The sequence below is a fragment of the Tupaia chinensis genome, unplaced genomic scaffold (assembly GCF_000334495.1).
Source record: "Tupaia chinensis unplaced genomic scaffold, TupChi_1.0 Scaffold000276_2, whole genome shotgun sequence".
NCBI lineage: Eukaryota > Metazoa > Chordata > Mammalia > Scandentia > Tupaiidae > Tupaia > Tupaia belangeri.
This window is the reverse complement of record NW_006159759.1, coordinates 3,924,085-3,935,176: the sequence shown is the minus strand read 5'-3', so window position 1 is coordinate 3,935,176 and position 11,092 is coordinate 3,924,085. Positions and strand designations below refer to the sequence as shown.

Below are 11,092 nucleotides of genomic sequence, written 5' to 3'. Positions count from 1 at the left end.
GTGGGGCAGTGGACGAGCCTTAGGAAGACCATGTATGTCGGAAGATCCAGGCTCCTGCAGACATGTCTGTCAGCGATCTGAATGTTCTGAATCTCTGTGGCATCACTGACCACAGCATTCTTCAGATCCACAAGTCTCCACGTGAACCAGCTGAAGCTCTATGGTTCGGATGGCAGCCTCTATGCTTTCCACCGTCAGCTTCCCTGTGAGCGACTGTGTGATCACGCAGTTAGTTGAGCTGAGGTATTGTCTGATGGGAAATCTAGGGGACAAGACTCTCTCTTCGTCTTTGTGCAAGGTTTCAGGTGTGATGTTGAAGCTGATGTCAGCTTCCCCTTGTGAGGTGCAGAGTGAGCAATGAATTGGCAGGTCTTTTTTAGGTCCTTGGCCAGCAGAGTCCACCTCATGTCACAGCACAGTGTGTACTGAATGCTGACAAACACGCCAGGACTTTGTTACCCTTCATCTGCAGAGGCCATTCAATAGAAATTTCTGTTTTGCCATTGGGAAACTTCTCTGGCTTCATCATTTCTATGGTACTGTGGATACTCTGGAAAGGCTTAACAGTATTATAGACAGCTTCAAAACACCCACACTTCTGGCACTTAACTGGAGGTTGACAGTACCCTCCATTGTCAAAGATACTCCCTAGTGATGTATGAGTCATTACTGTTACAGATACGACCCACACTGGGAGAGCACCTCCTCAGCATAACAAACTTTATTTGCTCTTTTAATCTTGGTGTAACAGGGAGGTTCTTGTCTTGAAATCTTTACAGTTGCTGCACTTCCAGCTGCCTCTTTATGTTATTTCTTAACACAGAAGTTTTAATTTGTTATATGATGATTATCATTTTCAAGCATTTATGAACTTATTTGACATTTTCTTCTTTCATTTCTAATGTGTGTACACACTGACCAGAGAAAAATAGAGAGACAGAGCTAGGGAGAGAATGGGAGAGGAAGAAAGCCCCGTCCTGTGTACTGTGGTCATGCTGCAATTTCTTCTCCATTTCTCCGTCCTGTAGGGACTTGAGAGAAACACCTACATGTGTGGGTATGCTTTTCGGATTCCTTATGTTAGATTTCAAAATGTGGTCAGCCATGTGATATTTGTCTCCTTTAACCAGTAGGGTATGGAACTAAACTGATTCCTTCCTTCCTTCCTTCCTTCCTTCCTTCCTTCCTTCCTCCTTCCTCCCTCCCTCCCTCCCTCGCTCCCTCTCTCTCTCTCTCTCTCTTTCTTTCTTTTTTCTTCTTTCTTTTATCTTACTTTCTTTCTTTTTTTTTTTTTTTTTTAAGCATTGCCTGGGTGTATTTTTTAAAGATGCTTTGGAAAATAATTCAATTAATATTCTTAAAATACTTTCAGACCCTACAGCATGTTATGTTACTGAAAAAGGTTTGTAGGTTGAGGTTTTTATTTTAGTTTTACTAATTAAACAGGAGAATAGAAATCAATTGACTACTTTACAGAGCATTGATTGGTTTGCATTGGTTAGTGGGTAGGGTCACTGTGTCTTAAAGGTCAAATCTTTCTTTCTCTTTCTCACATACACACACAAACTCTTCTGGTAAGTTGTTTTCCTACTTTCCCTTTTTGGTACTCTGTCTTCTTGTAGCATTATTATTACTGTTGTTCTTGTGTATCAATTCAATATTACATAGATATTATTATTTCCTTAAAATAAAATAATCTTTTTTTAACAAGGAGATCCACATTTTCATTTTGCATTGGTATTGGCAGATCACATAGCTTAGGTCTGATTTCAGGCATCTCTCTAAAGAATCTCAGCCATGAGTATGTTAAAAAATGCCCTAATTGGTTCCAATGAGCATTTCTTGTTATCTACTTTCAGTTATAGTCTACAGGTATAGGAATGAGCATGTGAGTATATCCACATGGAATTCTTTTATATGAAAGGAAACAAATATATTTCCTGCAAATGAAAAATACATGCAAAAACAGAGTTAGCATTAATTGACCCAAAATTTTGAGGACTAGGAAATTGAAATCTGTATGGAAAAATCAGTTAATTTCTTTGTACAATATAAAAAATGTAAATTGAAATTTTAAGGTACATTTAAAATAACATAAAATTATGGAAAATACTTAGAATAAATTTAATGCATAATGCTCAATCTCTTTATTAATATAGCAAGCAAAGTATTACAAAAATATCAAATATTAACCAAATAAATAGGTTATAGTATGTCATTTATTTTGGAAGACTCAATGAAGTCAAAATTATTTTACTCCAAATTAATCTACAAATTTAATGCTAATCAAACATATTTGTAACTGACAAACTGATCCTCAGACTTCTGTTTTAAAGTGAAAACCATACAATAGACAAAATAATTTTGAGAAAAATTCTAATTTGGAGAACTCACAAAACTTCATTTTGAGACTTTCCATAAACCTACGAAAATGAAAAGGACATACTTTTTGCATACACATGGGCAAATTGGATAATTAGAACAAAATATAAAGTATACATTTTGAATTATGCATTATATTCAGTTGAGCTCTGGAAAAGGGACCTAGTAAAACAATGGAACAACAAGCTAATCTTTTCAACATTTTTGGGCTGGAAAAATTGGATACCTTTATCAAAAAGAAAAACTGAAACATTTTTAAATCGATTCACAAAATTGGATTTGTAATGGATCATAGACATAAATTTAAAATCTAAAATAATAGTTTGTTGAAATGACATAGTATAATGTGTTTGAAATCATGGAGGAGGTTAAGTTGTGTGTGTGTGTGTGTGTGTGTGTGTGTGTGTTAATAGAACAAAAGAGAACATTGAGCATTAAGAGGAATACTGATAAATGGAACTTAGTCAAAATAAAACAATGAAATAATTTTATCACACCATTAAGGAAATAAAAAGACAGCCACAAGTATTTAACACAAACATATCTAAGAAAATACATATTTTTGGCACCAGCAGATGGCGTAATGGCTATGTTGCTGGACTGCCATATAGCTAGCCGCAGTTCGAGTCCTGGACCTGGTAGCTTAAACTCACACCAGGTACATGTGTGTGCCTGACTAAGATCCCGAGAGGAGAATGGAGGATAAGGGGTTATGGTTAGCCATCACCCCTGGGGGGGATTTCTTGCTTTTTGTCTCTCTGTCCCTCTCTGTCTCTCTGGTAAGTGCATGTGCCCTATAGCAAAAACCTCTCTCCACTCCACCCCTCCCCCAATAAACAGAAACAAAAATAATTGAGATACTTTGTAAAGTGTAAGATTCCCAGTATGTTATGGAAAAAATGCTCAACATTATTAGTCCTTCTTTGAATAACAAATGTCACTTCAAATCCACTGGAATGGCTAAAATAAAACATAATAATAGCACATGTTTGTAAGGATGAAACTCTCATAAATTTGCTGATAGAAATTTAAGATAGTTTAACTATATTGAAAAAATAATTAGGCAGCTTTTTAAAATGATAATAATTCATTCATCATAAGATCCAATAATTCTATTGCAATAATGTTGCTATATATGCATACTTACATATACATAATTTTATATTAATCTATATCTATGCATAATATATTCAAAAATTCTGATAATACCTGAATTTTTTTAGCCAAAAACTAGAAAGAACTCATTTCCATCAATAGGAAAACGAGTTAAAAAAATTTTCAGTATAATCATACAGTACAATATTATTTGCCAATCAAAGGTAATGAACTTATGAGTCTTACAACAATATTGACCAATATCAAAACATTTTGCTCAAATAAATCAGCATATATATATATATACACACACACACACACACACACACACATATACACACATACCTTTATATATGTGTGTGTGTGCATATATATATAGAGAGAGAGAGAGAGAGAGAGAGAGAGAGAGATATTTTAACTGGTATTTTATTAATTATAGTTTTGTTGATATTTAAGAAACCTATTGAATGACTTTAAAATTCACACTAATATACTAACATAATCTCTTTGATAAATTAAGACAAAGTTAAATTTGCATCTCTATGTTTTTATATATCCCATTATTTCTTCTTAGAAAGTAACAAATCAAGCACATGATTTAACTTAATAAAAGTAAGCCTATAAATTTCAAACATTGTTGCACTGAGCCAATATTAAACAATATTTTCTACCTTTCAATCAGTGCATAAAATGTAAAGAGTTTATCCATCTTCTGAGAGAGAAAATGTCATGAAAGTCAATGTTCTTGCTTTGGGCAAAGAAAAGCAGAAAAATTCAGCACATGTCAGAATTTTATTGGTTTTATTTAAACAAATTTACACAGGGAAAATTAGTTCTTATGAGGGAAAATCATTCTGGTTCATCTCTTACACAGGCAATGACTTATTAATAGAAAGTGTATATTGCCTCTGCACATTTCTCTGAATTTCTTTGCTCTGGCATTTAACTTTAGAGATTATGCAAAGATTGAGTTTCCTAAATTACAACCAATTGTTAGAAGATAATTTCATTATGTGGTATTAGAAAAACACTTTAATGTATATCTCTTCATTGCAAGCATATCTTTCCTAATATTGCATATGTTAGAATCATCAGGGATTCATTGAAGATCTTTTGGATATATTTACTTATTTTCTTATTGCTAATCATAATAAAAACAGTGTGCTAGATTCTTACAGAACATACAAACAAACAGTATCATAATGTTGAAAAGTTAGAAAAAGGAAAGATTATCAAATGCATAGACTTTTGAAGATTATATGTAGCAACTTACAACAATCAATATGTCATCAAAATTAGAATATAAAAGACAATTTCTTGAATTGGAGTATAAGTTTGAATCTATTCTATGAATTAAGGAAATTGATCTAGAAGTTGGCACAGGAATGTCCTAACTTTAAAAAGAAACAGGTCGACAAACCATTAAGTAAATGGAAAACATTGCAGACAGTTTCAGTGCTTTCCATTTATCCCCCAGTACTAGTATTTTCAGGATGCTCACATGGCTTGTTTTTTGTTGTTGTTGTTGTTGAAGCTGCTGTGAAACTTTGGGGACTTTCTCTGGTCTAATAAATTTGTGGGAGCATTATCACTTCTGTTGCAATGTTCTAACCCTCCCAAATTTAAGTGTTAAGGAGGTAGATTACACTTTCTACTGGGAAGAGCTGGACAGTTAGTTGCAAGAGGTCTGGATACAGAAGGTGGGCGAAACTGTGACTGTAATTAAAATGATGCTATCAAATCTCTGACCTCCATCATTCATGAATCTCTCATAGCTATATATACTGAGCCCCATCTCAGGGAATTTTAGGATTTCCAAAAGTCATTTCCCAGTATGACAGTAGTCTCAGTGAATCAGCATGTCAAAGACCTCATCAAATCTGTATGTTCTTAGATATGACTCCTTTGATTTAGATTTCTGTGAACTGAAAACACAAATTATTTTTCCTATATTATAATACTCTATACAGCCAGCATACAGTAGTGAAACATGAACATAGTAATAGCAGTGAATAATTCCATTCAAAAAGTAAAAGAAGGAGAGACCACTAACTGCCTCTAATTTAGAGCACTAATTGCCATTTATCCAGAGCAGTTCTGAAATGCTATCAGCCAGTATTACATGGTCTCCTTTCTCTAGGGAAGAGAATAGTCCTGGCTTAGGTCCTTATACCCTTGGAGTGTACCTCCACCATTTTTCAGCATTGCTTTCAGTTCTACTGTCTGTGATGTCTTTTCTACGTTGACTACTTTTGAAATAGACCTGGGAAACAGGCCTTTTGAGAAACTGTCTCAACCTTCTAGTCTAAAAAATTAGAGGTCATGGTGGGTTTTTCTTTTTTAAATTTTTTTTTCTTTTTAAATTTTGAGCAATTTCAGTGACTTTCAGTACAGGTTTAAGACATTTTAAACAGCTCTCTAAAAGAAATTATCAGCCTATGTCTGATTATACTCCACAGTTCATTTTAGACTACCATCTATTAGAGACTTAATAAAAGCTACCATGAGTATTAGTGAATAATCTTTTTGTAATATGCCAATATTCTTATTATCTTACAAAGACTTATTTAAAAGAATTTCTGCAGGACCAGCAGATGATGCAATGGTCATGTCTTTGGACTCCCACGTCATCTACCATGGTCCTAGTCATGGACCCAGTGACTTAAGACTCATGCTGGGCACATGTGCATGCATGTGCAAGATCTCAAGAGGTAAATAGAGGTGAAGGGATTGCACCATGGCCATCCCCCCCCCCCGAGAAGTGATTTCTCATTTTCTATCTCTGAGAGGTAATTTCTCGTTTTCTGTCTCTCTCTCTGTCTCTCCAGTGAGCGCAGATGCACTATAGCAAAAAATATCTCTAAAAAATAAATAAATAAAAATGAATAAAAGAGCCTCTGCTGGGCACTATTTTAATTATCTCAGAAGTGTTATATAAGGAAAGAGTCTTATCCAACACACTTAATTTGATTTTTTTAGGTTGAACCCATACCTTTACAATAGCACACTGAATATTATGTTGAATTTGAAAACTTGGATGTGAGAAACTCTTACTTTCCAATTCAGTATGTTCTGACCCCTTTAAATTCCTTTCAGATTATGCTTGAAGATTACACAGATTTTTTTTAACTCTTCCATTTATTTGGGGATACTACCATATAAAAAATAATAGTGGGTACTTTTAATATTTGATTCTAAATTTTTATTTCTGAACTCCAAAAGTTCACTGAATATACATTCTGTATTTCAAGTTACAAAAAGTGGTTATTATGCTATGGTCTCAGAACTGTATAATGCAGATTACCATTTTCCTAGTATTTTGCTCTAGCCTGTACCTACTGTCTAATGCCACTGCACAGATCTTGTTTTTGTTTTTTTTTTTTGGGGGGGGGGAGAAGTTTTTGCTATAGGGCACGTGCGCTCGCCAGACAGAGAGAGACAGAGAGACAGAAAGTGAGAAATCACCCCCCAGGGGGGATGGCCATGCCGCAATCCCTTCTCCTTCATTCTCCTCTTGGGATCTTGGGCACGCACGCACACGCACCCGGCGTGAGTTTTAAGCCACTGAATCCGGGACACGAACCGCGGTCGACTATGTGGGAGTCCAGAGACAAAGTCATTACGCTAACTGCTGGTCCCGCACTGCACAGATCTTAAGTTTTGCCTTGGAAATACCCCTGCCTTTTAGGTACCAATTCTGTATCATGTAGTTCTTGCTATATAACACTACCATATAAATCTGGGACTTAAAGCAGTTTTTAATACTATCTCCTAGTTTGTTTAATTAATTTAAAAGATATCCTTGTGGTCATCAAATTATCATAATATTTTTGTATAATATAAAAAATAAATGGTTCAATATTGTAGTAAATCTGAATAGAAACAAAGAATTGGCCAAAGGGAACTTAGTAATTACCATTAGTGTAAGTCTGCTAACCAACATTAGGAGGTCCACATGAAACCCTAATATCATTTTTATGCCATTTTATATATGTGTACACACACAGAAAAAAAGAGCAAGAAAATTATACTGTTATTAAACTGACATTAAATTCAAAGGCAATATATTAGTCATATTAACATTCAGGTAGTATGTTGAGTAATTCAAGAAAAAAACATATGATTCAGGGGTTGGAAAGGTGGTGTGGTGGTTAAGGGTGCTGGACTGCCACATGGTGGACTGGGATTTGAGTCCTGGATCTTGTGGCTTGCTTTCTCATTTTCCTTCTCTATATCTCTCTCACTCTCATTATGCCCCTCTCTAGTCAAATTAAAAATAAATAAATAAATGAAATGAAATAAAATAATTCTTAAAAAAAGATTCAAGGATATAATATCCAGCAAAACTCGTCTGTCCATTTTAAGGCTACTAATAAAAATACTGCAGTGAACACGAAAGAGTTCAAATAGCACTACACAGGAGCTTCCTTGAAAGAGCTACTAGAGACTGTGCTATTAAAACAAAGAGGTATAGGAAACTTTTGCAAATTACTGCTGGGGAAATTTAATGTAACTGATTATAACTCTAAGATCAACACAACGATGGAGACAAAATGAATGTAAAATATTTAAACGTGATATGTTCTAATTAAGTAGAAGGCATAAGTATTAAAAAAAAATGAGAAGTAAAAGAAAGCTGAAAAGAGGATGGCTCATTAATCGTTGGAAACAGAAAAAGATATTCCAGATAATAAAACTAAAATTAATTGATTATTGAGTATATGAAATAAGAGAGATACAGCCATCCTTTGATATCCAAGGAAGATTAATTCTAGGACTCTATCCACAAGGGATACTAAAAGTCCTGTGTATATAATACTGTATTTGCATATTACCTACACATATCCTCTGCTATATTTTAGGTCATCTACATTGCAAATAATGCCTAATACAATGTAAATGTTGTGTAAATAGTTGATTTACTGTGTTGATTAGGGAATAATAACAAAAGTGGAAAAATTTACACCTGTTCAATACAAATGCAGTTATTTTAGGCCTGAATACATAGTACTTGCCATCAGCAAGAGGACATTTTCTATCAGTGGTTGATTGAATCTGTGTCTGTGATCCCAGGTATGGGGGGAAAGCAACTAAGTGTGTGTGTGTGTATAATATATATGTTTGTAGTATGTGTATATATATAATTTTATATATATATTCTTATATATATAAGTCTATATATATATGTAAAATATAATGTAATGTCACTAAAACATACAAAGAAACTTTTGTCAAGAAAAGGGAAATACCAAACTATTCAAACATTGTCTATTTAATATAGCATTGCTATAAGGTAAACTAAAACCTATCCCTTGCTCCTATTTTAAAGTGGGAAATCGTGAAAGCTGGATGGATCCCAGAATCCTGACCGAAGTCCACTTTAAAGTGATTCTATTTTACTTATTATTTCTTTAGGCGTCATGTGATAGTTGGTTTATAAATGGTAGGAACAGTGCCAGCTATGGCCTGGTGGTTGATGTGCCTGAACCCCACATGATAGGTTGAGTAGTTCAAGTCCAAACACAGCAGCTTGAAAAATAGGCCAACCACATGCCCATGCATGCCCCAAGTCCCAAGAGTAGGGCAAGATAGTTTGGGAAGTTGTGGCATGATGATTCTCCATGTGGGAGTGCATTCTCACCTTCCCTCTTTCTATCTCTCTTCTGTAAGTACATGTGCCTCTGCCCCCCCCCAAAAAAAAAATAAAAGAAAAAGAAAAAAAATAGCAAGAACTTGTGACCACCCACCATAGTGCTTGCTCCCTGAACTGTGGAGACATTTTTGAAAGAGTCAATAAAAGACCATAAAATGACTCTCCTCAAAGCCCAGCCAGACTGTTACACCAGAAGAAATACTGCATCCTGGGAGAAATTTTACCACCACCTTCCAGGATGGAAATTGGATGGTGCTTGTGTCTACTCAGCACACATCAACTGCCTGCATGTGGTCTTCTACACCCAGTTGCTGGAAAATAAGTCACACTTAATCCTGGTTTAGGGTATGGTATATTGTTTTAATATATTGGTATGACTTAACTAATACTCTACTCACGCCATGCCCATGGTGTTACCACTTAGGGGTGGCTCAAAAGGGCGGAATTGGGAGAAAAATCTCCCATGTAAGCAAGCTTTGAGTATGTCATTGGTTATTTAGTATATATGTAAAAAGAAGAGCTTGATATCATATATTAGGTCATCTGGAAAGTCAGGATGTGCTTTTCTGTGCAAAACATACATGTAGATATAGATATAGATAGATATATAGATATATATTCTATGTCCCTGAGGATGGCACCCTATAATTGTTGGTAATTACCTCCAAGTTGGCACTTCAGCTATGCCTTTGATAAGCTGTTTCTAGGCCAGAGGATAACACTTACGTATGAACCAATGTATCCCATGGTTGCATGCACACTCCCATATTTTCTTTTCTGTAAATCAGTCCCTATAATCAGATGACCACTAAGTCAAAAATCATAACAGTATACCCAATAATCTTAAACTCTTGAGTAGTAATACTAAATTCAGCTATGTAAATATACAGTCCTGTCTATTCTCGGTAAACATCAATTGTTTCTGATCCTCCTTTATAAGAGGGATTAAAAAGGGTATACGAACAAGGTCAATGACTGGCCACATATTATTTACCTTATAAAACTAGAATCCTGAAAGATGATAGTAAACTACTAAAAAACTAACAGCCCTAATAGCAGCTGTTATGTTAGATGTGGTCATTTTTATAGATCCACACTGCTATTAAAACTACTAGTCCAAGGGGCCAGCAGATGGCATAGCAGTTATGTAGCTAGATTCCCTCATGGCTGACTGCAGTTCGAGTCTCAGATCCGGAGGCTTGAAACTCATGCTGAGCATGTGTGTGTGTGTATGCATGCCCAAGATCCCAGGAGAAGAATAGAGTAGAAGGGGTTATGGCATGGCCATACCCTCGGGGCAATGATTTCTCACTTTCGCTCTTACTGTCCAGGTCTGTCTGTTTCTGTCTGTCTGTCTGTCTGTCTGTCTCTCTCTCTCTCTCTCCAGTGAGCACATCCACTCTAAGGCAAAAACCTCTCAAAACAAACAAACAAACAAAAATGGCAGTCTTGAGTGTTCAGTAATCCATCATTGCCTCTGAAGATTCATCTAATTTTATCAGAGATCAGCCTTGTAGGATATGGTGATTACCATGATTTCTGCATCACGCATGTCTTTAAGGATGAACTAGTGTCTGCCATTCCCTCTAGAATAAGATATTGATTTTCATTTACTATCTTCACTTGGGGGAGGGAATATTCAGAGACAGGCTCTTGGATTTTACTAAGTATAGCATTTTTAATATTCTAGGCCAAATCATCAATGTAAGAGTTATGGTAGCTATCTGTTTTTCAATTTCAATTATTTGAGAACCAAACTACCAATGAACTCAGTATGACTTATACCTGATCCTTATCTCCATTCATTACCCAACCAGTGTCTAATAGTCTTGAAATATTAGAAGATTCCCATCAATTTGGTACATGGTTATGTTAGTATATGGTCATAGTACCTCAGGGAAAGATGAGGATAATTATTATCATGTATACTTGATATGATATTACAAAATCTGTCTTCTTGGA

The 11,092-nt window shown here is 35.2% G+C and overlaps 1 pseudogene; it reads right to left on the bottom strand.

Annotated features, from left to right (window-relative positions):
• LOC102469421 (Down syndrome critical region protein 3 pseudogene) overlaps positions 1-11,092 on the bottom strand; it is a 56,966-nt pseudogene that overhangs the window by 561 nt on the left and 45,313 nt on the right.